Source organism: Ailuropoda melanoleuca, chromosome 3 (genome assembly GCF_002007445.2).
Source record: "Ailuropoda melanoleuca isolate Jingjing chromosome 3, ASM200744v2, whole genome shotgun sequence".
Taxonomy (NCBI): Eukaryota; Metazoa; Chordata; class Mammalia; order Carnivora; family Ursidae; genus Ailuropoda; species Ailuropoda melanoleuca.
This window is the reverse complement of record NC_048220.1, coordinates 86,037,455-86,053,870: the sequence shown is the minus strand read 5'-3', so window position 1 is coordinate 86,053,870 and position 16,416 is coordinate 86,037,455. Positions and strand designations below refer to the sequence as shown.

Genomic DNA, 16,416 nt, shown 5'->3' with positions numbered 1-16,416 from the left:
TGACTGAAATTTGGGAAAAACTGCATGGGGCCTTTGTCATCCTCTCCACGGTCCTGGGGACACGTCCAGGGGCGGGAGACAGGGCCCTCTCTCATCCCTTGCTGCACCTCCATCACTTCCCTGAGTCTGGAGAACCTTGACCTGGGCCTGATGGGAAGCTTTGCTGCTTCTAATCACAGCTTCTCCTAAGTCTATCATGTTGCCTTTGCAAAGAGGCTCTTCGCAGGCCTTGAAGGCAGCATGCTTTTGAAACTCAAGGCAGGAAAAGATTCCCATCATGTGTCATCTCTTCCTTAGGGTAGAGGATACAGAACACCCTGGCTGCTGCATGAATGGGGGAATTATCCCAGGGTAATGAGAAATTGCAGGAGACAGACAAAACCAGCCAAACAAAACCCTTACCAGTTAGTAGTTTTGAGGAAACATCCCCTCATAGGTGGACGTGGCAACTCTGTGTATGAGTAGCAGTTGTTGGAAAGAGCATAAGGATTGAGTCAAGGAAATGGACTTGGCTGAATTTCTTCACCTCTCTGCGGAGCGGCATGTAGACACATTCAATAAATGGTTGCCTCTGTGAGGATGATGACAAGCCAGGATCTTTCTTCCAGGGCTACTCCAGTGTGAACTCAGAAAGAAAGAGTAGTTGTATCTGGAGGTTTGTGTTGGAGTTTTGGCGCAGGAGAACATCTTGACAGAGGGCAGTCTGTTGACATATTAACGGCCATGCCCTAGGGGCACCGTTTTCTTATGCCTTTCTTTGGTCTGTGGGGACCGGGAACATTCTATTCTGTTGGTCATAAGGCCAGACAGTGGGAGGAGAGGGCAGCTCTAGGCACTTGGCTACTTTCTAGGTTGGGTAAAAGCCAGTGAGGACTGCCTACAGCTCTCCCACCTGGCTCCCGTGCATGAATGCAGTTAGAATTTACTAAGTCCCAGCTGAGGGTCCAGTGGAGGGAAGGGGACACGTGAGTGTATTACCTTGAGTGGAGATCACTAGAATTCTCTCCAATGCTGTATTAACACAAAGGACAGAAATGGCCCAAAGAAACTAGCTTGGCTTCTCCCAGAGAGAACTCCCCATTGAAAATGCATTCTTCTTTTTGGTGGGTTTTTATGTAATTTGCAGTTACTGTCCTTGATTTTGCAATAACGACATTTTCTTGTTTCTGTATTTTGATGCTCCCCTCAGTGGTTCCAAAAGAACCCAGCCCCACCGACATCTTGACTTTAGCTGGTGAGACGTTTTCAGACTCTTGGCCTTCTGGAATTGTAAGAGAACAAATTTCTGGGGTTTTTGTTGTTGTTGTTGTTGTTGTTTGTTTGTTTTTTAAGGCACTGAGTTTGTGGTAATCTGTTGCATTGGCCCCAGAAAAGTAGTACACATAGCTTTCCTTCACTCAGTCAATACATCTTTGACGCGATCATCTGCGAGGGATCGGCCATCCTTTCTCTGTACAGTGCTTCTGTGGGGGAGGGTGCCAGTGGGAGACGCCACATCCCATCTAGTTATAGCTGAGTTGGTGACTGGTGGAGGAATGTGTACCTCCCTGCTTCTCAGAGGCTTTTGCTGGCTCTCCTTGGTCAGCAGGGCTCTGAGCCTGAGCTCAGGGGTCCCATCTGGAAGAGGGGAAGGGCCGGCGTGTCTGGGAGCTGTGAGATGGCGACACTGTCGTGTACTGGTAGCATCTTCCCAGGCACGAGGACCAGAGCCCAGCTTGGGCTGAGCACAGGCAGCTACTGCTGGTGTCTGGATGCAGTTATTGCAAAACCCAGGACAATAACTGCAAATTACATTAGTTTCCTGGTACCACAAAGGTAGCGGCTTAAAACAGCACAGATTGATTTTTTTTTTTTTTTTTTTTACAGTTCTGGAGACTGGAAGTCAGAAATCAGGCAAGGTGCTGGCCTTCTGGAGGCCTTCGAGGAGAATCCGTGTTCTTGGCTTTCCCACCTGCTGAAGCCACTTGCATGGGTAGGCTGCTGGGCCCTGGCTCCATCTGCAGAGTGCATCACCCCAGCCTCTGGCCTGTCATCACATGGCCTTCTTCTCTGACTCTGACTCCCCTCGTGCCCCTCTTACGAGGAGCCTTGGGATGACACTGGCCCACTGGGATACTCCAGGGTCATCTCCCCATCTTAAGATCTTGGACTTCATCACATCTGCAGGGCCCTTTGTTCCAAGGTCAAAATTGCAGGTCCTAGGAGTTAGGAGAGGGCCATCTTTGGGCCTCGCTACTTAGGGCCATTATTCAGCCTACTGCCGACCCCCTTAGAGCAGATGTTGCCAATACGCTTTGAGCTTCAGCAGAAGCCTGCCCCACAGCTGTTTCTCTGGAAGGTGATGGTTGGTATTCAGAGGCTGAGGCCAGTCTTTTTCTGTGTACTCGTGAATACCACGTGGCTTGAGAGCCTCATGTAGCCACCACTTGGCCTTCGCTGTGCACTTACCTGGTTCTGGGTAATGGGGTCTTCAGTTGCCTTTGCAGAAAAGAACACAGAAGTGTGATCATGAGATTTTGTGAAGAGCACTCAGTAATTACCATAGGACCCAGGGAGCTGTCTGGGAAGGATTCGAAAACACTTGTGACAGAGGCCTGTTGATTGTCCTTCCACGGTGCTTGAGCTGCTGCTTTTTCTGAGCACTTCCTAACTAATTGGAAGCCAAGCTGAGCATTAGTCTAAAGCCCCAGGTATGTCCATTTGATCAGGACTCCGCTTCTTGGTTTCTCACCGCAAGAACATCATGTGTAGCAACTGGAGTTTGCGTTCCTCTTAAAAAAGCTCTTGGGCCACAGTGATTATGCCAGATTTAAAGGTCCATGGGCTTAATGGATGTGGGTGGGGTCTGAAGTCACAGCTTTGAGAACAACTGGAGTTCATGGTGAGAGGAGAGGATGGAAAGAGGGGCAGCACTGTGAATGCTGCATCCTTTTAAAGATAAGCAGCGTTTGGAAAGAGTAGATGGTAGAGCCCAAGCTATTTCTCAACTGCCGTGATTGAGTGTGCTATGCGCAGGGATAGGCTAGGTAGGGGATACCTAGGCAGCCTTTACTTACAAATTAGCCAGGATTGGCTGAACTTGATAGAAATATAACTGGTTTAAGCAAAAGGAAAAAAAAAGGAAAAATTTTGGTTCAAATATCTTCAAGCTTGCATAGATAGAGGCTGCTTTCAGGCATAGCTGGATCTGGGGGTCCAAATGTGTCCAAATGTGTCATCAAGACTCCATCTTGCCGTGTCTCTCAGTTCTGCTGTCTTCCCATTAGCACCGAGGTCCTCTGGACTTGTATCCTATCAGCTAAGCAACCTCAATGGGAAAGAACAGTGTTTTTCCCAAAAATTTCAACAGAAGTTGTTGAACTGATTCCCATTGGCCTGGTTTGAGCTGTATGACCATCCTTAAGTCAATTAACATGTGACCAGGAGGGTGTGATGCTCTGGTTGTCTGGGTCTGGGTCACCTGTCCCTCTTGTCCTGCAGTCATGACAGGGGGTCAGACCTAACTGAACCACCAGCCCTGAGAATGGAGGAAAGTTGGCTCCCCAGGGAAAATTGGTTGTTGTTAACAGAAAACGGAGGAGCAGGTGCTGGTGAGGCAGAAATAGCAGAATGTCCATGGCAACTTAGCACTGGAAGGGCTTGTTGAAAGGCTGTTCGATTACTTTCTAGAAGGAAAAGAGCATGTGTGTTGCTGTTACAGATCTTCCTGAGAACGTTTGTGTCGTCATCCTTGGCCCTGATCTGCAGTTAGGAGGGCATATGTCATTAGACTTCAGACAACTGGGATTTATTTCATGAAGTTTACAAAGTAGAGAGCAAAACACTGGCTTTGTAAAAAAGCAAAAAGCAAAAAAACAAAAAAACATTTGGAGATCCTGAAAGTCAGAGCATTATCTTTCCCAAGGGAGCTTCAAGGGACACAAAATGAACCAAAAAATGCTTATTGATATGTCTAAACTGTGCCCAGAAATACCATTCATTAAATGTTATCTCCAGTGAGAGACTCTGGGAAGGTCTTAATACTCTGCGACACTCAGGCTCTCCCACTTAATAAGGGAAGGCTTGTTCTGGCCGTGGTCCAATGGAGCTTGCTACATTCTATCTCCCAAATTCCCTTTCCATTTCCTGTGGAATTCTTCCCTTTTTTCTTTTCCTTTTATCTTTTTTTTATCTTTTTTTTAAAAGAAATTGTTAAAATTCCTTTTCCAGCCTGAATTTGCTTCCTGGTTATTTATAAGAGCTGTGTGCCACCCAGAGGTGGCTGGTTTTTCAGACAGAGACATGCACGTTTTATCTTTAGTGTTCCTCCTTAATTTGAATGTGGAGTGAAATGTGACCAGACCCAGGGTTTGGTCAGGTGTCGCCATGTCTAGAGGATGACAGTAGCAGTCAGGACGCTTTGCTTTGAAAGTAACAAAAAACCCAGCTCAGACTGGCTGAAATGCTACAGGAATTTATTGGCTCGGTAGCTCAAATGTCTAGGGATTATCAAGCTGCAGGCATAGTTTGATCAGGCATTTTTCACCTGCTTTAGTCACTGATGTAATGACCTAGGCACTTAGAGCACTGTTCCTAATAGTAAATATTTTTTGAATGAAGAAAATTATTCTGACTCTGCCTTTTTCTGTGGGTTGGTTTGTGGGTGAAGAGGCAAAATCTTCTTTCTGTCTGTCTCTCCTTCTTTCTCTCCTCTCCCCTCTGCCAACAGTGCTCCCACTTGCATTACTATTTTGCTAAATCCTCACAAATGCCCAAGGCCTCTAGCATTTTACAGCAAAGGAAACCAAGGCCAGAACTCTGAAAGAATGTACCGTTGGACAGTCCTTTCACTCCCCTATAGAGCTCTGATGGCAGATATTTCTCTTCTAATTTCTCAGCCCATACCTTTTTTTATATCCCAAATGAGCCGCTGCCCCTCAGCCAGCAGGATAAGGAGCTGAAATTCATTTTCTAGTCCTGCTGGTCTCTATATTTTCAAATTGGCAGCAGAATCCTTTTCTAATCATAACTGCTGTTAGTTTGTGAAACGGGAACATGTGGCAGCTAGAGCAATGCATGGGGAGAGTGGGGAACCCTGGGCCTCCCTGGGGAGAAGCATTGCTCTCCCCCCGCCCCCACCCCAGGCCAGGTCTCTACAACATGGGAGCTGTGCCGATTCTAGCTTTTCTGAATTTAAACCTTTTATACCTCCAGAGCATCCCAAAGCTCACATGGTCGTCTTTCTTCCTTTTTTTTTTTTTAAGGTCTTTTTTTTTATTATTATGTTCAATTAACCACACTGTCTTTTTTCAAATGACCAAATGCACTCTGATTGTGTGCAAACTGGATTTCCAGTTATTTATTTCAAACAGTTAATTTTTTTCATTCTTTTATTTAAAAACGTCCCATGTCCTTGGGCTGAACCTCCTGATGGAGGAGGTCCCCCTGCTTCTCCTGCTACTCCTTATGGATGGTATATCAAAGAGATGCATGTTGGGCCCTGACACCCTTCTGGAGGACAGACTTAGGTGAACCAAGTCCAAGGTGAGAAAGAGGACAAACAGAGCCCAACTAAAAATTACGCGGTTTGAACTTCAATCAAGACCCCAAAATCAAAGGCGGTGTGTGACAGGTCCCACATAGTTGCCAGGATTTTTTAAATGGGCCTCTCTTGCCAGGCTGAGGATCCACAGGCCAGAGATAACACTGACGAGAAGCCAGGAGTCTCTCCAGTTGTGGTGTGGATCTGCACCAGTAGCCTGGGCCAGGGCCCACAGCATTTCATGTGTGCTCCCCTGGGTCAATTCACCGCACCACATCGCCTAGCTCTTTGTGAACCCAGACAAGAAGAAGACACCATTAGCAGCCCGACTGCCAAGTTGTTCCCTCCTCTCAACCCTCAGGCCGGGTATTATCTGTACAGGTAAGATGGGGAACCGTGTAACAGAAGGCAGAGCAGGTAGGTTTGCACGCACCTGCTTGAACAACCCTTCTTGATAAATGGGCGGAGGCCCACCTGCATGGAGGTCTTTCTTCGTCCTGCTTGTCATTAGTGGTCTCAACAGAGAGATGTGAGGGAGGGAGGCTTGGCACATTTGCAGCTGAAACGAAGCCAGGACAGTTCTATAGATGAGAGAAGGAAAGCTTCAAGAGGTCTCAGGCTCCATCCAGGCGTGATGGATGGAGTCACCAGGGAACAGTGTCAAGTCTTAGGTTTAGATCCATGAAATCAATTCCCTCATCCCCACATCAGTGGGAAGCCCAGCCTTTAACTCCCTTCCTGAGGTTCCAACTCTGAATGTCTCTCTATTTGCTCAGAGACGTTCCTTCAGGTCTGCAGACCTTCCGCATGGATCCCTTTCGTCCCTGAAGTGGTTTCTGGGGCTGTATGGGAATGCTCTGCCCCACTCCATGCCCGCTTGTGCCAGTACCATCTAGCACTGTGGGACCCACGGGGGGACCGAGTGGGGACTGTGGTTTCCATAGCCACACATAGGACATGAAGCTCCCCAGACTGGGGACCAGGCGGAGGCTGCACAGGACTTGGGGTAGGCAGTGCTGCTGAGCAGGGGCTGGCCGCCACACGCCGACCGTTCCTGGCTGTGGGCTGGGCCTTGGAGGCTGCCGCAGACCTTGCTCCTTATATGACTGCCCGTGCCCAGAATACCTGCTCTCCAGCTTTGCAGCGCCGGGGTTTTCACGGCTCTGCTCTCTGCTGGCCCTGCTTCGTTTGAGTCTGTCAGGATCTTTATCACGGCTGAAGATTTTTTTTTTAGGGGTATGTATATGAGTAGTTTCAATGTTCTCTGATAGCTCTTTTTTTTAATTTATATTTTCTTCTCTCCCAATTCAATATATATACATATATATGTAAAACATGTGCAGCCTTCTGTGAATATTCTGTGAATATTGAATATGGAAGCAATTACTCGAGGTTGCAGTAATTACTTTTATACAACTAGAGCTGGAGACTCGTGAATCAATTCCATGCCCATTAGCAATGTATGCTGGAGCCAAGATTTTCTTTTCCTTTCTTTTTTTAATAGGACTGGACAGTGTTGAATCCTTGAAAAAAAAAACACTTTTCTATTTTTTTTTAAGCTGACAGCACATTCCGTCTACTCGGCAATGTAGAACTAATGAAGATGTAAGTGTAAGAAAACCTATAATTGAATGCAGCACGTAGCAGGCATAGTTTAACACAAAGCACACCCAGCTGAAATCACATGTACTAGCTAGCGGTCTAATCCTGTCAGGCCAGCCAGCGCTAGGAAGTATTTCTGGATTGTGTCTCAGGCGGTGTTTGCTCTCCATGTAGCCAAGGCGGAATAAAAATGGCTTCAAGCTAAGTCAGGGAGCACCCAACGTGCCTTTGATAAGGTTGCCCTTTGGTGGATTATTTAAAGGGTAACGATAGGAAAAGTAATCCTGAGAAACTGAGGTGTTTGGATGAGAGATCTCCTCAGAACTTTCCTTCCTTTTCCCTTGACAATGTTTGTCAGCTCCCTGCGTGGTGGCCAGAGGTGTGTCTCTTCCCACATTGCAGAATTGGGGCAGTCCCTCAGGGACGTGCCTTTTGGTCCCAGCCCTCGGGTTTCCAGCATTCAGGGCCTGATCAACCCAGCTGACTAGTTCCCTGCATCTGAGGACCCCTTTGATGTGTGGTCAGCGTGGGAGGGAGACTAGAGTGGAAATATGTGTTTTCCTTTCAAAATTCTTGATTGGTGATTCACTGCCAGGTGTCCCCAATGCCCCCAGCTGCTCTGTCCCCTGCAGTTGCTCCCTGGGGATGAGCGCTCCTGATGCCTCGTCCTTGGCTCTGCCTTGCTTCCTGGCTGGGGAGGGAAACTTCGGCGTAGCCCCCAGAAACTGTGCTCTGAATTGGTGCCTGCCAAAGGCAGGCAGACGTGTTCCTTTGTGAGCCTCTCCGACCAGCCAGCCTCACGGAAGGAGCACCGGGCTACAAAGGGCTTGAAGCTGAATGCCTCTGCTTGGCTCCTCTAGGGCCCCCCACTCCCTGTTGTTTCCCATCCAGCCATATTTGGGTTCTCTGTTGCTCCCCCCCTCCTTGACTGAGATCACTGGAGCTGTGCTTATGTGGAAACTGTAACAGATTTATACTGTGACACCCACTGCCAGGCTGCCCCCGCTCTGTCCCCAGTCCCTTGGGTTGAGGGCATGCTTAGCTGCCTGGCCCCAGGAGCAAGGGCATTCTGCTCCCAGTCTGTGGAAGGTAGCATGACCTTCTGGGCTGGGCCCTGGGGAACCGGGCCAGATGCGCTGCCAGGCCCCGTCCCCAGGACCTCAGAGGCCTGTGTTTGGGGCTGCAGGGAAGCCCCTGGGTGTCTGCTGAGCAGGCGGCCTCCGTCTGGACACCCAGCCCTTTCAGCTGTTGAGCCCTAGTTGGAAGAGGCATTCCAGGGACATTCTTTCTGTCTGGATCAACGACTTGGCCTGAACTGTGAACCAAAAACCGGAACAAACTGCACCAGTTTGCTCAACCTCGAACCAAATCCAAATAGTTTTTATATCACTAAGAACCAAACCAGAGTTCTGGGGTTTGGTTTGGTTTGTTTTCCCACCAGAGAACATTCAGTGAACGAGGCCAAACTGGAACAGGACTCGTCTACCTCCTCAGGCGACTGAGAGGGAACACGAAGAGAACCTCAGCATGGATTTTGGACCAAGTTGGCTCATGGGCTGGAACACACTAGAAGGCAGGGTTAGAGCTGCAGGGATTGCACTAGGTTGACTCCAGGATGGAGGGGCTGTGGTGAGAGACCTCTGCTCAGAAGACAGGCGAAGTGCAGATCCACATCTCTGTGGACGGTGCTCTGTGGTGTGGGTGGCCCAGAAACTTGCTACCGGGCAGCCATGATGACTGCAGGATGCCACAGATGGGCACAGCGCCATGCAACAGGTAGGGACTTGAATAAAATGATGTTGATTTTTCAGAAGTTTTTTACGGTCTATTCCGGGTAAATCAATAGGCAGTTTTCGTTAGCTTCTGGCCCATGCTAAGGCACATCCCAAAGAGGTAACAACCGCACGACTCCTGCTATCTTGGAGCCCATGGGACACCTTGGGGGTGTTATGTGATACTACAGTGCACTGAAGAGAAGCTGCAATGGTTTAAATAGTGTACCCCCCCCACATTTGTATCTGGCCGGAAACCTAGAAGGTAACTTTTTCAGGAAATTGGGTCTTTGCAGATGTCATTAGTTGTGGGTCTCGAGATGAAATCATCCTGGATGTAGGGTGGGCCCTGAATCCAATGACTAGAGAATTGTGGGGAGAAGAAGACCATGTGAGGACAGAGGCAGAGGTAGGAGGGAGGCAGCCATAAGCCAGGGGACCAGGTGCTGGAAGAGGCAAGAAAGGAATCTCCTGTGGTGCCTTTGCAGGGAGCACAGCCCTGGTGACACCTTGATCTCAGACCTCTAGCCTCCTGTATTGTGCGGGACAGTAAATGTCTGTTGAACTGAAGCCATCCAATGTGTGATGCTTTGTCATGGCGGCCATAGGACGCTCCTACGGAAGCCCTGGAGACACACAGGGCCTGCCACACCCACACCTCCTCTCTGAGGAAAATGGTATCTTTTGTGTCCTGTGGCTTCACTACCCTCGTCACACACGGTCGGACCAAGGATTGGCTAGACTCATGACAGTGGCCGCCCATGCGGGGCCTGGTTCCTCTAGATGGGAAGGCCTTCTACCAACCGTTCTTTGACCAAGGGAGACACATACACCCCATAGGGGCATGGTGGGAAGAGAAGTGGAGCCAGAAGGCAGAAAGCATGAGGCAAGCAGAGCAGGAGAGAGAGGGAGAGAGAAGGAGAGAAAGAGTAAGGCTGTGTTGAGAATGACAGGGTCGCGAGAATCGCCAGCCGCACGGCCCCCTCTAGGAGGACAGGTCCCTGTGACACTCCACAGAAGCCCAAGTCTGGTTACTGTGATTGTGTTTGCTTTCTGGGCCCTTCACTTCCTCTGGATTCTTACAATTCATCCCCAAGTCCACAGAGAACTGGAGCATTTCTCTGTCCTCTTCAATCTGAAACAGCCCATTCAACACACAAACACCACAGAAGTGAAACCACCACAGAAGAATAAGAGTTCGGGTGTGGTTGTGTTTAATCCAAGGCTTGTCCATAGAACTTGTTTGCTGGCTGTGTTGGCCTGTGCAGGTTTCTTAACCTCTCTGAGTTGCGGCGTCCTCTTGTATCAGATGGGATTAATGTCATCCTCCAGAGGGTTTTGTTAAGGGTTAAATAAGCCATAGAAAGTGACCTATCCACTACAATGCCTAGCATAAAGCATGCCCTTGATAGTTTCCTTCCCTTCAAGTGTCTGTACCTGAGACTGGACTTGGGTCTGGGCCTGTGGTGTTGGAAACAGATGTGTGCTTCCAGTTGAACCAGTCTGGCAAGCGATAATTTGAAAATGCTTTGGTTGGGTTTAATAACAAAATTTAAGTTTAGTTTGTTTGGAAATTTAGCAGATGAGTGTGGTTTTGGGTCCTCCCCACCCTCTTTATGTTTGTTGGTTTATGGCTTGATTCAGTCGATGTCCCTGAAAGAACCCGCCCATATAGCCTTAATTTAATCAGCAGAAATCTTGCAGAAATAGATTTTTGAAAACCACTAGCCTGCCAAAACATTCCCTGGCTTATCAAATATTTTTTACAAGTCTGATAACACTCAGTACACCATTGGACCTTAACAGTACTCTGCAGCCAAATCAGCAATGACCTCACCCACCTTTCCCCAGCGCTGTGCCCTTCTCTCTTCCTCCAGCCCTGAGGCCTCCCACTTCCTGTCCCTTAGTTCCTTAAGAGAAGGAAGAACATAAGATTTCTTGAATGTTGGCATTTTCAACCTGAGCACAGCGACTTAGCAACAACAAAAGAGAGTTTGGACAAAACAGATGACATGATCTGTTGCCGCATATTTTGTCTTTGGAAGGTTGAAATGCATTTCAAGCCCTAGCCTATATTTTTCATCCTTTCTCTCCTCCACACCCCAATCCTCTTCCTAACAGCTGTGCTCAGCAGGCCTTTTCTCTGGCTGAGCAGCTCTGGGAGGTGGGTCTCCTCCGGCACACCCTCTCTGATATGGTCACCTGCTGCTGCACTCCAACAGCCGAGTGGAAGGCAGGACAGAAGAGCCTGGTGTGAACAGCTGAGAATACCTGTCAGCTAGGGGCAGGTGAGGGGCAGTGTGACAAAGGGTGAGCCTGTGTGCAGAGGCTGCAAGGGGTTCAGCCATATTTTCTTTAAAAAAAAAAAAAGATGTGTGGCAAACATGGCGTAATGTTAAGACTTGATAAAATTAGTTAGAGGTGACAGTCTGCGCTAATATCCTCCAGACTTGCCTAAATGTTTGAAATACCTTGTCGTGAAACTTTATTTTAATAGTACTTTCAAAGAGAGGTTTTGGACTTAAAAAGAAAAAAGAAATGAAAGCATCTGCTGTGTTAAGAAAGGCTTCAGTTGGGGTACCTGGGTGGCTCAGTCAGTTAAGCGTCTGCCTTCGGCTCGGGTCATGATCCCAGGGTCCTGGGATCAAGACCCGTGTCAGGCTCCCTGCTCAGTGGGGTGCCTGCTTCTCCCTCTGCTACTCCCCCTGTGCTCACTCTCTCTCAAATAAATACATAAAATCTTTTAAAAAAGGAGAAAGAGAAAGTCTTCAGTTGTAGCAGTCCATACAGAATTTGCCGTGTGTCAGTGGGAACTGGGGTATTGAAATGGGCCTCACATTTGAATGACTTTCCTGAGCATGTTTTGAGATCAAGGTCAAAGTAGTTTTTGTTTCCTCCCCCCAAACAAAGCCACGCATCCAACCCATGGACCCAATGTTAACCCTTGAAGGATTCGATCATGTATGAAAGTTTCTTCAAATAGAACCTTCTTCGTAGTGGTATTTTTTATACTTTCCATCCAGAGCCAGTTTATTTCTCAAGATTGTTCCCTGTTGGATCAAAAGAGAAGTATCTGTTCCATCATTGCCCATGGCCAGGACACTGGTTCCTGGTGAAGTTTGTGAGGTTCCAGGACAATGTGTGTCATGCGAGGGCCACTGCACGCTCCCCTGTACGTGAGGGAGCATACGTGTTCCTGGGTCTTGGTCTGCCGGTCATCCATGGTACTCTCAGCGAAGCCCCATGGAATGTCAGGGGTGGGGTAGGGCAGCAAATTCATGCCCAGCACCGCGGCAAGCCTTAATTTGCTCCTGAGATGGTTGAGGACCAGGGTAGCACTATTTATAGACGAACCACTTCATGATGACCCAGTGCTGCTCACATATTTTTCGTTTCTCCATTGAAGTATATAATTACCCTTTCCTTGGCTATGAACTTTCAGAATATGGAGCAGCCACACTCACAAGGACCTCCTACGACTAGCGGTGACTTCTTTGACTTTCTTGGAGGAGCTGCCCGGTGATCTCAGCCTGTCTTCTGGGCAGCAGCAAAGGTCCCAGGGTGGGCTAAGTGTGTGCAATGGGCGTTTGGAAGTCAGAGGTGAGCTGTCATGTCCTGGACTTTCTGGTCACTTGAATGGACTGCCTTTTTCTTATCTTTCTCATGGCAGTGGTAGCATCCAAAGACGTTGCTAAGTTAATGAAAGTGCCCCTGGTGGCCAAAGCTGGCATAAATTGAGCAACAAAACAAAGTAGTGTTGCTTTATTACCCAAAATATGAAATAAATATCCATGAGTGCATACTGACATAAAAAAAATGATTGATAAAGCAACAAAGAGGTAGAAGAAACAACTCACCTGTACAGATAAATTCCAGATAATAAGTGTAGACACCTCATCTTAAAGGAGGGGAGAGCCACACATAGCAACTTTCTTCCAAAGACACTAAGCAAAAGGAGAAAAAAGACAAACTTCCCAGTGGAGACACCTGAAAAACAGCTCCTCTGCCAGGAGATCAAGGTCAGCATCAACAATCAAAAATCATGTCGATAGCACGTGCCCTTGATATTGTTGTAATGAAAATAGCATTTCACCTCTGTGGTCTTTCTCTCCCAAATCCATAACCTCAACCTAATCATGAGAAAAACACTAGACAGATACCAATAGTAGGACATCCTGCACTGTACCTGACCAGTGCTCTTCAAAACTGTCAAAGTCATAAAAAACAAGGAAAGTCTGAGAAGCTGTTACAGCCAAGAGGACCCTGAGAAGATGGGACTGCTAAATATAATGTGGCATCCTAGATGGGATCCAGAACTGAAGGGCATTAGTTTAAAACCAAGGAAACTGAGGTGCCTGGGTGGCTCAGTTGGTTAAGCATCTGACTATTGATTTCGGCTCAGGTCATGATGTCAGCGTCGTGAGCTCGAGCCCCATGTGGGGCTCCATGGATTCTCTATCTTCCTCTGCCCCCTCACCTCTCTCTAAGAAACAAACAAAAAACCCAAGGAAATCCGAATAAATGATTAAATTAAATTAAGTAATTAGGTATCAGTATTGGTTCTTTAATTGTGACAAACGGAGCTCCTGGGTGTCTCAGTTGGTTAAACATATGCCTTGGGTTCAGGTCATGATCCCAGGGTCCTGCCAGCCCTGCCTTGGGCTCCACTCAGCAGGTAGTTTGCTTCTCCCTGTGCCCGTCCCCCCTGCTTGTATGCACTCTCTCTCTCAAAAATAAGAATAAATAAAATCTTTAAAAAACCCATTAATTATGACAAATATACCATACCAATGTGAGATGCTAATAATGGGGGAACTGTGTGTGGGGAGAAGGAATATATGGGAACTCTATAGTATCTTTGTAATTTTTCTGTAAGTCTAAAACCATTCTGAAAAATGAAGCTTATTAATTTAAAAAAAATTAAAATAGAAAATGTATACAGACATTATTGCAAATATTTGTGTTCCACCCATGCGTAAATTATTAAGATATTGTCATATTTATTTCAAGTTTGTTTGTTTATTTTAAAGACTTCATTTATTTGAGAGAGAGAGAAAGTGAGCACAAGCAGGGGAGGGACAGAGGGAAAAGGAGAAGCAGACTCCCCACGGAGCAGGGAGCCTGATGTGGGGCTTGATCCTAGGACTCTGAGATCATGACCTGAGCCAAAGGGAGATGCTTAGTGACTGACCCACCCAGGTGCCCCTATTTGAAGCTTATTTAAAAAATAAATTATTAAAGCTGAAAAACATTATTGGGAAGAGCAAATACAGATTTGAAAGTACTACAGCATCTATGGTGGGTCAGAGATAGTCACGAGTGCTTTGTCTCTTTCCACACCCAGGGGTGGGATTTATTTCTTCACCTCCTCAAATCAGGGCAGAAACGATGGTGTGCGAGTGCAAGGCCCAGCCTTGACAAGCCTGCTTTCTCCCTGCTGGTATCCCGCCGCCATGCTGGGAGACAGCCCAAGCAGCCACTTGGAGAGGCCCATGATTCTTCTCTACTTTTTGGTAGCCTAACTGAGCTCCCACCCAACAGCCATCATCAATTTGCCAGCCATCTGAGTGAATCACTTGGAAAACGCATCTTCCAGCTCCAGCCAACCTGCTCTCAGTGATCCCACATGTAGCTGAGGTGAACTGCCCCCACTAAACCCTGCCCAAGCAAACAAATGTTGGTTTAAGCAACTAAGTTTGGGGATGGTTTGTTACATGGCAATAGATAACCAAAGCAGCACTGTACAATAAGAAAGATTTGCCCCCATATCCTGTCTTTTACTTTTTAACTAAAAAATAATTCTTCCATAGGTTAAGATGTTTTCCAAAATGCCTCACCAATTTTCTGGGATGATACCTTTTATAATTTGTTGTAGAGACTCTCATGTTTTTTTTTTTTAAAGATTTTATTTATTTATTTGACAGAGACAGCCAGTGAGAGAGGGAACACAAGCAGGGGGAGTGGGAGAGGAAGAAGCAGGCTCACAGCGGAGGAACCTGATGTGGGGCTCGATCCCATAACGCCGGGATCACGCCCTGAGCCGAAGCCAGACGTTTAACCGCTGTGCCACCCAGGCGCCCCGAGACTCTCATGTTTTATCTCTTAACCTAGTGGGAAGGTTTTAGCAATGGGTCTCTTTTTAGGGCAGGGTTTCCTGAAGAGTGCCCTGCAGAACAGAAGACCCACACAAGTCACTAGAGCTGCATTGTCCAAAATGGTAGTCATATGTGACTACTGAGCACTTGACATGTGGCTGGACTGAATTGAGATGAGCTGAAAGCATACAAAACTCACCAGGTTTTAAAGCCTTATCACTAGTCTTCAAAAAAGAATGGAAAATATCTCAATAATTTTATATTGATTATGTGTTGAATTGATAATATTTGAGTGTATTGTATTGAATAAAACATATTTTCAAAATTAGTTTCACCTATTTCTTTTTATTTATTTTAAAATGGCTACTAAAAGTTTTTAAATTATGCATGTGGCTGGCATTAGGTTTCTATTGGACAGTACTGCTCTAGAGAAAAAGATTCTGGGTCAAAGTAGTTTGGGAAATGCTACTTAGTTATCCCTTCCTGAGGACTTATATGGTATGCACATTTTCTTTTTTCTAGTCTATTCCACTGTTTATATATGATTGGTGCCATTTCTTCCATAAATATTTAGAGGAACTTACTTAGGGGAAAGCCTTTTTTACCTGGTGATTTCTTTATATAGATATTGTTAACTACATCTTCAACGTTTTGATAGGTATAGGACTATGTTAGGTTTTTTATTTTCTCTTGTGTCAGTTTTTGTTAGTTTTTCTAAGGATTTTTCATTTTATCTAAAATTTAAAATTTATTAATAATAAATTATTCACAATATATTGTAATTATCTTTTAAATATCTGTAGCATATGAACCGATGTCCTCATTTCAGTTGAACTGGTAATTTGTGCCTTCTTTATTATTCTCCTGTCAGACTTCTTAGAAACCTAATACTTTTATTATTCTTTTACAAGTGCCAGCTTTTAGGCATGTTGATTTTCTCTTGAATGTTTGTTTTATATTTCATCAATTTCTGCTCTTAGTTTTTATTATTTCTTCCTTTCTGTTTTCTTTAGGTTCAATTTGCTATTTTTCTTATTTTTGAGATAACTAGATTTTTGATTTCTATTCTTTTTTCTTTTTAAATACACGCATTTAAGTCCATAAATTTTCTCTTAGCAGAGGTTTAGCCGCATCCCTCGTGTTTTGATGTGTTGTATCTTCATGATTTCCAATTTCCACTGAAATTTTTTTCTTTGACCTATTTAAAAGTATATTGCTAAATTCCCAAGAAATTGAAGAATTTTTACTCATTTCAAAAATTTATTTCCAGCTTGATGCTTTTGTGGTCAGAGAACATACCCTGAGTGATTTCAATCCTTTGAAACTTGTTGAAACTTCTTTTATGGCCAGCATAAATGTTCCATGGACACTTGAAGAGAATGTGCATTCTTTTCTCCACAGTATTCTGTACATGCCAATATATCAA

General features: G+C 46.0%; 1 long non-coding RNA gene across 6 annotated transcripts in view; it reads left to right on the top strand.

Moving 5' to 3' along the window:
• Window positions 1-15,201, top strand: part of LOC105236564 — a 154,728-nt gene extending 139,527 nt beyond the window's left edge. For 5 of the 6 annotated variants that reach the window (XR_004624204.1, XR_002142202.2, XR_004624200.1 and 2 more), the window contains one exon: window positions 1,867-13,875. This is a non-coding gene — a long non-coding RNA (uncharacterized LOC105236564). Of the gene's footprint in view, window positions 1-1,866; window positions 13,876-14,819 lie in introns of those variants that run through there. The other variant, XR_004624201.1, reaches the window with a different exon arrangement.
• The last annotated feature ends 1,215 nt before the right edge of the window (window positions 15,202-16,416 follow it).